Below are 13,794 nucleotides of genomic sequence, written 5' to 3'. Positions count from 1 at the left end.
TTGATTCCTGGGAATGGCCAAAGAGAAGGAATGTCTAGTTGTTCGTTGATTCGAAGAATAGCTGAACAAGAGACGAGACTTGAAAATCGTTGATTCGATGAATAACCAATGTTCAAGAGAAAATAAAGAAGCTGAAAGCTTTGATTCTTATTCAATAATATGTTCTCTCTTCTAAACACAAAGGAGGTTATAAATAACAAAGATAGACGTCAAAAACCCTAGGCCTAATGAATATAAGAAAACCAACATAAAGGTAAAGCCCACTTAACACATGAAGCTAAACAAAATATAAACTAAACTCATCAAGTAAAAACCAAAATAGAGATACCATTAAGAGGCTGCATCATATGTGAGAATTTTTTTTTTTTCTGACCTCATTCACATATATGCTACTTTGCAAATTACCTTTTATAATTTTGGTGAGAAACACACAATTTTATATTTTCCGGTTTTGACGAAAAAACACAATTTTACGATTTTATCTTTTACAATTTTGGACAGAAAACACAATTCTCCGATTTTTCAGTTCTGGTGTGCACATTTCCATAATTTCTCGCCAAAATCGTGATTTTTGGTTTTGGTTGAAAAACGGAATATTGCAAATTTTCTTGCAAAAATCATGACTTATAGTTTGGTGTAACACAAAGTTTGGTAAAAAGATTTTATTTTGATGGAAACCCCTGTATTTTTTACATTTTAGTAAAAAAAAATAAAAATATAATCGTGCCGTTTTGCGGTTTTGACGGAAAAATGATAATTCTTGACTTTACAAGTTGAGAAATTTTTTTGATGCATATATGTGGTTTTGAAAATATTGTAAGTTAAGGTATTTTAGACATTTACAATTTTTGGAAGTATATCACCATATGAATCCATCACTTAAAATCATCCACATTTTTTTCTACCTTTTGGATGAGTTTGACAAATACATCTAGATGATGTGTTTAATTGCACTAAACAAACATCATTTTTCATCTGCATCACGAATATCATTTTTCATCTGCATCTAGATTGACCATTTGGAAGAACAAATGAACATCACCTATATATAGTTTAATGGTTTTCCCAAAAAAAATTATTTGATTTGTAGGATTAGGAAACCAAAACTAATATGTAAACCAATAAGGTATATTGTTCAATTATGTGTTTTCTATGTTTAAATTTGTAATCTTAACTCATCTTGATTTTATTTAAGACGATATTCATAATTTATGGCCATCAACAAAAATAACAAATCAAAATTATTTAAATAAATTATTTTATTTAATAACTTGTTATTAGACTGATATTTTTAACCCCCTTTTTAATAAAATGGAAGTACACAACATAGGTTTTGTAGACTTTATATTTTTAATAAGTGGTTACAAATGATTACAAATAGGTTATAGATAGTATAGATTAATCCATATATTAATATTAATGGTTACACCTAAATAATAGGGATATTCCAAATTGATAATTGATATATTAATGGTAACAAATAAAATCATAGATATTCAAAACTGTATTTTTGGAAGATTTTAGTCTTATATCACGTTGTTTCCAAAGATTTTTAAACACAATATTACAAATTTATTTCCACAGATTTTATCGATAGACCACAACGTTAACCAAAGATAGATTACAAAATTGATAGATTGATTGGTTACAAGTTAAACAGTGGATTACAAGATAGATTACGAAGTACAATTTAACCAGTGTTATAACACGGATACTTATCAAGAATCATTAATAATATAAAACTTACAAAATATGTGCTTTTTTCAAGCTTTCATATTTAGCATATGATTTTATTGCATAATGTTTTATCCAAAAAAAACTTTTAGAAACAATAACATAAATTATATTTTATATAAAAAATACAATATAAATAAAATGAATTTCAACCTGTGCTCTAGCACAGGTCTTAATCTAGTTTAATCATTATAATCTCAATCTTCGCGGTGGAGGTGCTCCATTGCCACAACCTTTATGATCTTGAATACCATGCTGCTTGGAAGAACTGATATCAACTGAATCCATACCATATAATTTATACACGCAAATATGGCATTTTTTGTCGCAGTACGCATTGTCGCAAAAACAGTTTTGCATGCATGTCTCGTCTGTATCGCACTTATCCACGTACGCAAAATTTTGTCCTTAAAATCACCAAAAATTTAAAAAAATTATCTTTGAAACAAAAATATTAAAATTAAGTTTAACAAAGACTAGTCTCAAAAATTGGTAAAAATATATGTAAAATTCTATTAGTTTGTTTGAAAATGTTACTATTGATAAAGTGTGCACACTTACCAAAGAAGACGGCGACAAGAAGAGAAACCAATAGTATACTTTTAAATGAAATGTTTTTCATTCTCTAAGTAATTGTTCTTTTGATTTCTCTAAGTAAATGTTCTTTTACTTTCAATGGTGAAGTTAATGGTTGCACTTCATCTCTTGTCAAATTTACATTAATTTATATGTTCATATCAAGATTTAACTTACCAAATATATATATGTGCAATTATTTCAAGATTTGATTTATCAATATTTTTTTTCTTTGTATCCAGATTTGACTTACCATTTATAAGTGAAATCTGATATGTGTAATTATTTCAAGATTTGATTTGTCAATATTTTTTTCTTTGTATCCAGATTTGATTTATCATTTATAAGTGAAAATCTGATATGTGTAATTATTTCAAGATTTGATTTATCAATATTTTTTTCTTTGTATCCAAATTTGACTTACCATTTATAAGTGAAATTATCTGATATGTGTAATTATTTCAAGATTTGATTTATCAATATTTTTTTCTTTGTATCAAGATTTGACTTATCATTTATAAGTGAAAATCTGATATGTGTAATTATTTCAAGATTTGACTTACAAAAAATTATATAAAAACATGGATATGCATAAATTTTTAATTACTATTGAAATTTTTATAAACATATTTATATCAAATCATATAATTATGAACCTCCTTGTTCATATTTAATTATATCAATTCATATTTATATGAACCTCCTTATTCACCCCTATTAGATTAACCAATAAAAATAGAGTAGTATGCCACCTTATACTATATTTAAAAACAAATCAAAATTAAAATCAGAGAAACAAAACATATTATGGAAACAAACTATGTATTAATCACTATTTTATAAACCTAAACCAACATATAATTTCATTTAATTGTAAAACCTAAAAGGCTAAAAATCTAAACACTCTTTTATAAACCTAAATTGATATTTAATCTTGTCAAATTAAAAATATAAATATTTTTTTTCTTTAGTTTTATCTTTAATTTTGGTTTATTTTTAAATATAGTATTATGTAGCATATAATTACTCTATTTTCATTGGTTAAATTACTCAGATCAGCTTTGAATCAGGCCTATTTATTTAAATGAGCCCAATAAAAAAGCCCATCAAAACTTTTAGTGGAGCGGGAACGGAGATTTAACGCCGCGCAACCATATACCAAATATTTGACAAGTCAGCGATCCCGCTTCATGAGCTGACCTAGTTTACAAACATTCTTATGAGCCGTCGATTAAAAACACAATCAACGGCTAGGATCTCCGACGTCATCGATCTTCGTCAAGACCTAATAACCAACAGAATCAATTAGTCGAACTACTATAAAAACAAAATACATGTTCATCGAATAAAACACAATTCAGATCTGTGCTTCTTCATCTTCTTCTTCAACCCAGAAAAACAAAAACACAAAAGTCAAAAACAATGGCGCCGAGAGCAGAGAAGAAGCGGAGAAGAAACCAGCCTCCGAGAAGCCAGTAGAGGAGAAATCAAAAGCCGAGAAAGCACCGGCGGAGAAGAAACCAAAAGCCGGCAAGAAACCCCCGAAAGAAGCTGGAACTGGTGGCGACAAGAAGAAGAAGATGAAGAAGAAGAGCGTCGAGACATACAAGATCTACCTCTTCAAGGTTCTGTTAAGATGGCAATTGGGCTCTTGTTATTAGGCCTTTTATCTTATTATGTTGTGTTTAAGTATCACTCTCGATCGATTGTGAACCTTTATCAAATGAATTAACAACAATGTTTATCTTCTTCTTCTAATCGTCTTCCTCCTTCTCTCTTCCTCCTACCTCCGATCTGATTATTCACCTCACTCCCCTTTTCTTCTGTTCCTCATCCCTATTTCTGTTATTATCCTTGATAAGCTACTTCGGTACTTATCAAATTGGTGCTTTCATTGAGAGTTGAACTCAAGGATTTATCAAAAAAAAAAAAAACTAAAAAAAAAACTAAAAAATGAATGTCAGTGATGAAACTTGCGATCGTATCCTACGATCTTGTGAGGAAATTAAGTGTTATGTGCAGGAGATGATGCAAACCAATCGTGAGAGACAGCAACTCTTATTCGACCTACAAACCGGTTTACATAACATCAAGTCCGCCACGGTGAGCTCAGATCTTCCGTCAGCTACTCATCAAACCACCAAGGTGAGTCCAGATCTTCCACCATCCGTCCAACAGTCCATCAACGCGAGTCAAGATCTTCCACCATCAGATCCAACACCAAGAAAAACCCCAGAAATTTCTCTTGGGACTTCTGTCGAACACTTGGTGAACACGGCCTTACCAGAGGTTTCTTTCAGTCTGTGGATCTCCGAGCTTCCACACACAGTCCAATCTCTTGGTGAAGAGAGGATTCCTGTTCAGCGAAACTATCATAATGCCAGGAAGATATCAACACGCAGGAGACATCATGAGTTTAAATCGGCGACAAAGGTCAGAAAACACTTCATGAAGAAACATGGTAAACGACTCGGATATTCTTTGAATGACTCTAGGATTAAGGTTGTTGCTAGTAAGGCTAGTCGTTTGTGTATCTCTTCTGATTATGATGCGTCACAAGAGTTTGATAATGGAGTTGATATCAGAAAGGGATCGGGAAATCGTATTAGAGGTGTGAACAAGTTCTGTCAAACTCAAGGGGTTGAACCAGTTGATGATTTACCGAGATTTCTGGCTGTTCACGATGGAAATGGTAGAGCTAGTAGTGGTTTGAAGTCTTGGACCAAATATGTAGTTGCAAGGGAACAAGTAAGAAGGAGACGTCAAGGGCTTGGAGCTGAAGTGGATAAAACTACAGTATTGTACATTGGATTTCAGGAAACGCATTTTGCGATGGCTGAACACGCAAAGGAGAGAGTTCTAAAACCAGGTCGTGATGAAACGTTGGGAGTTGTTGGGTGTGAAGGTACGAGAGGATCAAACAGTGAGTTCAGACAGTATCAGGCGGCTTTGGCGGAGTGCGTTTCACCGATAGGATTTTCACGAGATGGGGAAGCAAGGAAACAAGATGAATATGTGAGTTGCTTCTATCAAGAGCTACTAACCTGGGTACACAGTTGGGAGACATACTTCTGCGAGAATAAGATTCCTCAGGAAGAATGGTTAAGTATTGTTTATTCAAGCTTAGAAGGAGAATTTGGTGATAGAATCAAGAGTCTATGGGCAAAGAAGTGTCCTACCTGCTGGAAAGAATTCAAGTGCGTGATCAGGGAAGAACTTAAGAACCGTCCAAGAATACAAGGTGAGATAAACCGTTTAGTATACTCAGGAATGCTTCAAGATGATTCTGTATTGAGTTATTGCAGAGAGTTCGAAGCTAAGCGTAGAGAAGCAAGATTTATACCAGAGAAATATGTGGTAGTTGTGTTCATACGAGGCTTGAATCAACCCTTACAGGAGGAGGTTAGGAAACTGCAACCTAAAGGACTTCAAGAAGCAATGGGTGTTGCTAAATGGCTGGAGGAAATGAGTGGGTATATAGGGGCCCAACACATGGCAAATGGGCAAGTTTCATGTTGCAAGGGTAACGACGAGGAGTTTATGAGCCTGACATTGTTATACGAAGGTGCAAAGGACATTATTGATTCCATAAGTCAGTATAAGGAGCGATCAGTAACAGATTTATCCAAGAAGAAGGGTCTACAGTTTTGGGGCTCTATCTCAGGTCATAGAGTGTTTGTCGAGATTGACTTTGGAGCTACACAGAACTATATGTCAGAAGAGTTAGCCATTCACCTTAGGCTGCCCAAGAGAAGGACCAAACCCAGGTCAGTTGGTTTGGGACATGATCAGGTCATCAAGAGTGAAGGCACTTGCAAAAGGGTCAGCTTGTTCATTCAAGGAGTTGAGATCATTGAGGATTTTCTCGCACTGGACTTAACCAAGACTGAAGCTGATCTGATTTTGGGCTATACTTGGCTATCCAAATTGGGAGAGACTTGTGTTAACTGGCAGGAACACACCTTCTCCTTTCTTAACAACCAAGAATGGATCACTCTTTATGAAAAGGATGAAGAGTTTAAGCGTAGTACAGGAAAAGTTAAGATGAGGAGTGACGAAGAGCAAGAAGGATCCCATAAATATGAGCAAAGGAGCAATGTTGAAAGGGATGTTGACTATCTTGAGGACAAGATAGCTTTAAAAGGGGCACGTATGGATAGTAGTGGCAAAAGCGCTAATGATGCAAGACATGAACAGCTGTTGAGTGGTGATTGTCAAAAGAGGAAGAAGCTAAGCTCCAAATATCCCACTGAAGAGTTGGAAGTGACATTCTCGAGCAAGAAAGAAATTGCAGTAACAACAGGGATTGATCTTAAGTCTACATAAGCTGATGCTGGAGGGAGCAAGACTACGAAATTTGGAGAGTTCCAATACCTTCCACCATGAGGACATGGTGGATCTCATTGGGACGGTATTGTTAAGATGGCAATTGGGCTCTTGTTATTAGGCCTTTTATCTTATTTTGTTGTGTTTAAGTATCACTCTCGATCGATTGTGAACCTTTATCGAATGAATTAACAACAATGTTTATCTTCTTCTTTCTAAACGTCTTCCTCTTTCTCTCTTCACCCTCCTTCCGATCCGATTCTTCACCTCAGTCCCCTTTTCTTCTGTTCCTCATCCCTATTTCTTTTATTATCCTTGATAAGCTACTTCGGTACTTATCAGGTTCTGAAACAAGTTCATCCAGATATTGGTATCTCAAGCAAAGCTGTAACACCCAATTTTCATGGCATGTCACAAAGTTAACTTATACCACAAGTAAACCATACTTAACGGAAAATAACCGTAAAATCCATTAATTCAACTTAAACAGCTTTCAAACCATCCATTAAACGTTAAACTGAAACTAACAACCAGTTCGATAATCCAACAACGGAAAATAAAATAATAATCTCCAGCTCCTAACACCAACACCAACTCTATCAACTACTCCTCATGGTTACCTGCAAGAGAAAGAGAGGGGTGAGCAATCTAAGATTACTCAGCGAGGGCAAGCCTTAGGGCTCACGAAGTCTTCATACACAAACATGCTTAGACCATCACAAAGTCTAAATCTAAGACAAGCAATCAATCACGTGTCAACGACACACACACACCAAGCAAATGAGACTATGTCCCATAACCGCCCTAAAGACGGGTCAGATACAACGTGTCATCACACGCTACCCTCGTGCATTATCAGATCCATCATGCTTTCGCAATTCTTCATGCACCATGCTTACGAAACCTCCATGCCTCATGCACTTTGTCCTAGCATCAATCACTCGTGCTCATGCTTACGGACCCCAAGCGCCTCTTGCACTTGTTCCTAGCATAGCACAGACGTCGGCTCATCAATCATCCTGATCAAGCCGCATACCGTGCCGGTAGACCACCACACAACTACAAAGATTTCTTTTTGTAGGGCTCACCCGCTTCTTTGTGTCTTAGCACATTTTCTCCTCACACTCAAACAATTTATTTTATCACACAAACATGCATATCACACACCACACAATCCATTTTAAAATATCTAGTTCTTTTAATTTTCAAATCCTATTACTAATTCATTTTCCTTACTTTTTATTTTGTAAATATATATTATATATATTATTAGTATACACGCAACAATCAACTAAAATTATTTATATATAAACCATAGGTATACTTGACTTAGCTTTAAACTAAGTAACTATCTAAACATATCAGTATATGAAAAAGACACCAACTAGTCCTCACTTAGCAAATTGGTTGATCCTCAAGTAAAAGCCAGCAACAACAGAAATCCAACCCAACAACAATCTCAATCTGCAATGGTTTAGATTAAACAATCAAAGATTATTTTCCATTAATAATCTAATTACCACATCCGATTTAATTATGCCGGTGCTTCTCAAATAAATTAATTAGATGTAGTTTAATAATTAAATCAAACCAACAATCTAATAATTCATAACGACACAATTCATACGTTCGCATGCTCCCAGATTTATACCAATTTCTAAACCAGCCACACTAACCGATTACAACTACATGCGTTCTTAAATTAATCAACATCACCGTCCAACACACGTAACCATGTACGACACCACCATTCAACTCATGTATGTACGTTCAATAATCAAAGTTCGGTTGTGTACATAAACCTCTTGGTTTAGCTGGTTAAGTATTGGTTTAGCTATAAACGAACAACATAACAACGACAACAACACGAGACGTAATCACGTAAAGCTTCGTCGTTACCTCGTTCTGCAACTTTTCTCGACGGCTTGACTTGACGAACTGAACGGCGAAGTGGAAGACTCGGCAACACAGATCTGCGGTGGTTCAAGCTTGGTGATTAGATTGGTTCCAACAATCTATGAAAACACAACATAGTTCTCGGGTTTGGTTCACGGATCTTACCTCTCCGGTGAAGACGTTTCACACGGCGGCACAGGCTGAGCGCGGTGACAATCTCCGGTGTCTCTAGTGGTGCTACAAGGGTTCGCAACAAGGTTCGAGTTAGGGCTGTTCCCAAAACGATACAAAACTAAAGACTCGAGTCAGGTTGTTTCATTTCATAACTCATCTCTTTCGTTTAAAGTTTCAATCTTTGTGTTCATTGGTAGCAAAGCTTGCATCTTTTTGTTCCATAGGTTCCGTTTGTTCATTTGGTTTAATTTGTTCCAAAGGTTGTTAGTCATTTGTCTAGGGTGTTAGTTATCGTTTTTGTTCATCCTGTTCATATATGTGTTCATCCTTGTTCTTGCTTGTCTACTTTTAGATCCTTAAAGCTAGTTTTGCATTTTGAATCCGTGTTTTTAATCTTGACCATAAAGCAGATTTTGTCTTGTAGTACTTTTTACTTTTGCTTTATTTGTTTAGTCATAGGTTTGGTTTGTTATAGCTGTCAGCACGTTCTTGTTGAGTGATAAGATTAATCTCTTGTGGTCCTTGAGCGTTTGGTACTCACGCGTGCGAGTATTGCTTTTTGGTTTTGCAAGGTTTAAATTCAACTCGAACCGCGAAGCCTCGCCACATCACGTTGACCAATACGTACGATGGCCGACCAAGTACCACCAGCACCACCGGAGATAGGGATTACTCTCGCTGCACTGCAAACCGGCATCGAACAACTTGCTGAACGTTTAACACGTATTGAGATGTTAAACCCTCCCCGTGAAGATCCCCAACCCGCGAGACGCCAACGACAAGAAACGGAGAGCGACCAGTCCGAGGAGGATTACGAACCAAGGCCTAGACGACGCCACCGGCGAGACGATCAGTATGACGATGCTCCGAGGCGTTACGAACCAGCCCACAAGATGATCGCACCCACGTTCGCACGCAAATCCGACCCTTAAGCCTACCTCGAATGGGAAAGCCGCATGGAGCACTTGTATTCGTGTCATGCCTATCCGGATTTGCGCAAGGTTCAATATGTCGTGGCTCACTTCACCGATCACGCCCTCACTTGGTGGGATCGCCTCGAAGCTGGACAACGCCGCAACAGAGAACGACCCATCACTGTTTGGGAAGTCCTCAGAGTAGAGATGCGACGACGCTTTGTGCCTCCATTCTATCACTGCGACCTACAAAAGAAGTTCCGGCGACTCACGCAAGGAACACGATCAATGGAGGAGTATTACGAAGAGTTTGAGCACCTGCGCAACCGTCTACAAGTCGACGACTCCGAGGAATCACTCATGGCACAGTTCTTGGACGGCTTGCAAGAGCGCATTGCGCGCAAGGTGGAGCGCAACCCTATCAGGTCTTTGAAGGGCTATTGCACCTCTCGATGCAAATTGAGAGTCAAATCAAGAAGAAGAGCGCCTCCGCGTCTCGTGTCCGAACTCAAGGAGCTTCAACATGGACTCCTAATGCGTTGCCCTCGAACCGTTACCAAGACAAGCCAAAGGCGACCAGTGCTGACTCGAGATTCAAACCAAAGGAGCCAGCCACCAATGAGCGCCAAGACCCGAGTCGCAACACCACCGACGTCCGGAGCCGCGACATCATGTGCTTCAAGTGTCAAGGGAGAGGACACTACGCCCGAGACTGTCCGAACGCACGCACGATGATCCTTACCGAAGCCGGCGAGATCGAGTCCGACGATGAGGCACCCGAGGAGATTGTTCGAGGAGAGGCTGAACTGGAAGAAGCTGTTGTTGAGCCCGAAGTTGGAGAACTGTTGATGATACGCCGCATTGTGAACGCAAGCGTAGCCACCGACGACACCAATCAACACGACAACATCTTCCACACGAGGTGCACTGTAAGTGGTCGCGTTTGTGGCTTGATAATAGACGGAGGTTCTTGCACTAACGTGGCAAGTTCCAGTCTTGTCAAGAAACTTTCTCTTGAAACCACAAACCACCCTCGCCCTTACCGTTTGAAATGGTTAAATGATAAGACCGTGATCCATGTAAAGGAACAGGTCATGGTCCCATTCAGTGTTGGTCCGTATAAGGACCAAATCCTATGCGATGTAGTGCCTATGCAAGCTAGCCACCTCTTATTGGGACGTCCATGGCAGTTTGATAAGTGCACCATGCATTGCGGCTACACTAACCACTACTTTTTCGTTCATGACAACAAACGTATTTCCTTGAAACCCTTGAGCCCCACGCAAGTACATGAAATGCAAGACAAGTTGTCTAAAGATTCGAACGATAAAAAGAATTTCTTGATTCAGTATGGTGATGTTAGAAAGTCCCTTAAGGACTCAGCCCAAGTGTTATTGATGGTGTTTCGAGATGTGTTGCTTTCAGGTCTCGATGGTTCACTAGACGCCTTACCGAAGGTGATCCGCGACGTCCTTAGACGCTACGCCGACGTGTTCCCGGAGGAGCTACCCGAGGGTCTACCACCGATCAGAGGCACTGAGCACCAGATTGACCTCATACCAAGCGCACAACTCCCCAACCGACCAGCCGACCGAGTCAATCCCGAAGAGGTGAAGGAGCTCGAGCGACAAGTCAAAGAACTTATGGCGCAAGGATACATTCGAGAAAGCTTGAGTCCGTGTGCTGTTCCAGTGCTCCTAGTCCCGAAAAAAGACGGATCATGGAGGATGTGCGTTGACTGTAGAGCCGTCAACAACATCACCATCAAGTATAGCCACCCCATCCCACGCCTCGATGATATGCTAGACGAACTTAGTGGCGCCAGCATCTTCTCAAAGATCGACTTGAAGAACGCCTACCATCATGTTTGTATGAAGGAGGGTGAGGAGTGGAAGATCACTGAAAGACCCCATCCCCGGCCATCTATGGCCGGAGAGGTTCTCCCGTCCCTTTACACTACTTAGTCATATTTTAGGGCCCATTCCTTTAAACAAGGTTCGTTTGCACATTCTGTGATTCATACATAATCCTCATGATATAATACTTAGAGTAATAATTATTCGATATTCATTAAGTAATCAAAGGATTCGATACAACTTATGAGTTTGCATAATAAGCTAGAACAAGCTGTATAATCGATCCTATCTACCCTTCACACCACCACTCATCTTCCCGGCCATGAGTCCCGCGCCTAAGCACTTCCTTTCCCGCGATCACCCTCCTTTCCTGAAACAAAGTAGGCATCAATAACATTCCCTTTCCCGCTGTACATGTCATGCAATGCACGCTAGGTACTAATAACCGTCCAGTACAGAGATCGGCCGGTAGAGAGTTATCACGCGCATCAGTTCGGACGGTGTACTGGGGGTCTGTACCGATCCCTGTCCAACCGCCGAGCCGCGTTTACTTTTCTCCGCCCGAATTGTCCGTACTTGGACACCCCGGATGGTACGCTGATCGGTAGGGAGGTAGCATGCGCATCAGTTCGGACGGTGTACTGGGGGTCTGTACCGATCCCTGTCCAACCGCCGAGCCGCACCCCCTTTCCTCCGACCAACCGGACCAACCGAAGCATTACTTATGCTTATGTTTGATGCACTACCCCAATTCCCAGAGCCTATAAGGACGGTACTGTACCGTACCTCCGACCCTTATTACCCTTCTCGCCGAACTCTTTATTTCTCGGATCCTTCTTCCTGATCTTTACTCGTACTCTCGAGTTTTTGGTGTATTTTTCTGTATCCGAACGTGTCCGCAGAATGAGAGGATCGCCCCCTTTATATAGGGTCCTGGGCCGCGATTTTGGCCCCAAAAGGCACCCTTCGGACGAATCCGTTCATTCACTCCTGTTCGCTCATGTACGCTCGCCGTACCCGTTCGGCCATGGCTATTAGGCCGTGCCCTTTCGGTCCCGAGCTCCCAACTGGTCAGTGAACTGTCCACTGTCGTCCAGCTGGTCGAGCTGGGTCGAGCTCCCTGGCAGCTGGTCGAGCTGACACTAGCTGGCCGAGCTGACCGCAGCTGGCCTCAAGCTATCCAGAGCTGGCCGAGAGCTGTCCGGAGCTGGCCCGGAGCTGTCCGGAGCTGGCCCGAAGCTGTCCCATACTTGGCTCGTTTTCTCCCCTTGTCCGAGCTAACGAGTAGCTCTTCCCCGACTTGTCTGAGATCATCCTTCCATCTCGGACCAAGCCATGGCCTACGATCCTATTCAGGATCGCGGGCGTTACAAGTCTCCCCCCCTTGAAGGGGATTCGTCCCCGAATCCGGATCAAGTTGATCTTCACCCATCTCCTTGAACCACTTAGGAAAATCGGCCTTCATCTTGTTTTCAGTTTCCCAAGTAGCTTCTTCCCGTCCGCCGCAGTTCCACAAGATTTTTACCATGTTCAACTTCTTCCTGCGCATTTCCTTTACCATTCGATCAATAATCCGAATAGGTGTCGCTTCCACGGTCAAGTTCTCTTGCAACTCGGCCGAAACATCTTCGACCACTTCATCCTCTTCTCTTAGGCATTTCCGAAGTTGAGATACATGGAACACCTTGTGGAAAGCGTCTAACTTTGGTGGTAACTCCAGCTTGTACGCCACCGTACCTACCCGTTCAAGTACCTTGTACGGACCAACGTACCTTGGGCTCAACTTTTTCCTCTTAGTGAAACGCCCTTTTCCCTTATAGGTCATGGCCTTAAGGTACACCAAGTCACCCACTTCAAACTCCAACTGTTTCCGACGCTTGTCCCCATAACTTTTCTGTCGGTTTTGGGCTTCTTTCAACTTGATTTTTAAGAACCTTAGCTTGTCGGCCGTTTCGTCCACAATCCCGGGTCCGAATAGCGTCCGTTCCCCAACCGGCGTCCAGCACAAAGGCGTTCGACATGCTCGGCCATATAGCGCTTCATAAGGTGACATTCCGATACTAGCTTGGTAGCTATTGTTGTATGCGAATTCCACCAAGTTCAAGTAACTTTCCCAGCCTCCACCCCAATCCAGTATGCATGCTCGCAACATATCCTCGAGCGTCTGAATTGTTCTTTCGGATTGCCCGTCCGTCTGTGGGTGGTACGCTGTACTCAAGTTCACCCTTGTTCCCAGGGCCTTTTGAAAAGCTTTCCAGAATAGCGAGGTAAACCGTGTATCACGGTCTGAGACAATGCTCACCGGTACCCCGTGAAGC

General features: G+C 40.5%; 1 pseudogene across 1 annotated transcript; it reads right to left on the bottom strand.

Moving 5' to 3' along the window:
- Nucleotides 1-1,696: 1,696 nt before the first annotated feature.
- Nucleotides 1,697-2,535, bottom strand: LOC109132410 (putative defensin-like protein 254; annotated as a pseudogene). The gene is made up of 2 exons (XR_015596099.1): nt 2,292-2,535; nt 1,697-2,141 (listed from the first exon to the last, which is right to left on the bottom strand). The product of XR_015596099.1 is annotated as a putative defensin-like protein 254 (transcript).
- Between the last annotated feature and the right edge of the window lie 11,259 nt (nt 2,536-13,794).

Source organism: Camelina sativa, chromosome 4 (genome assembly GCF_030686135.1).
Source record: "Camelina sativa cultivar CO46 ecotype springtype chromosome 4, ASM3068613v1".
NCBI lineage: Eukaryota > Viridiplantae > Streptophyta > Magnoliopsida > Brassicales > Brassicaceae > Camelina > Camelina sativa.
The sequence above is the reverse complement of the archived record's forward strand: the minus strand, read 5'-3'. Positions and strand labels throughout refer to the sequence as shown.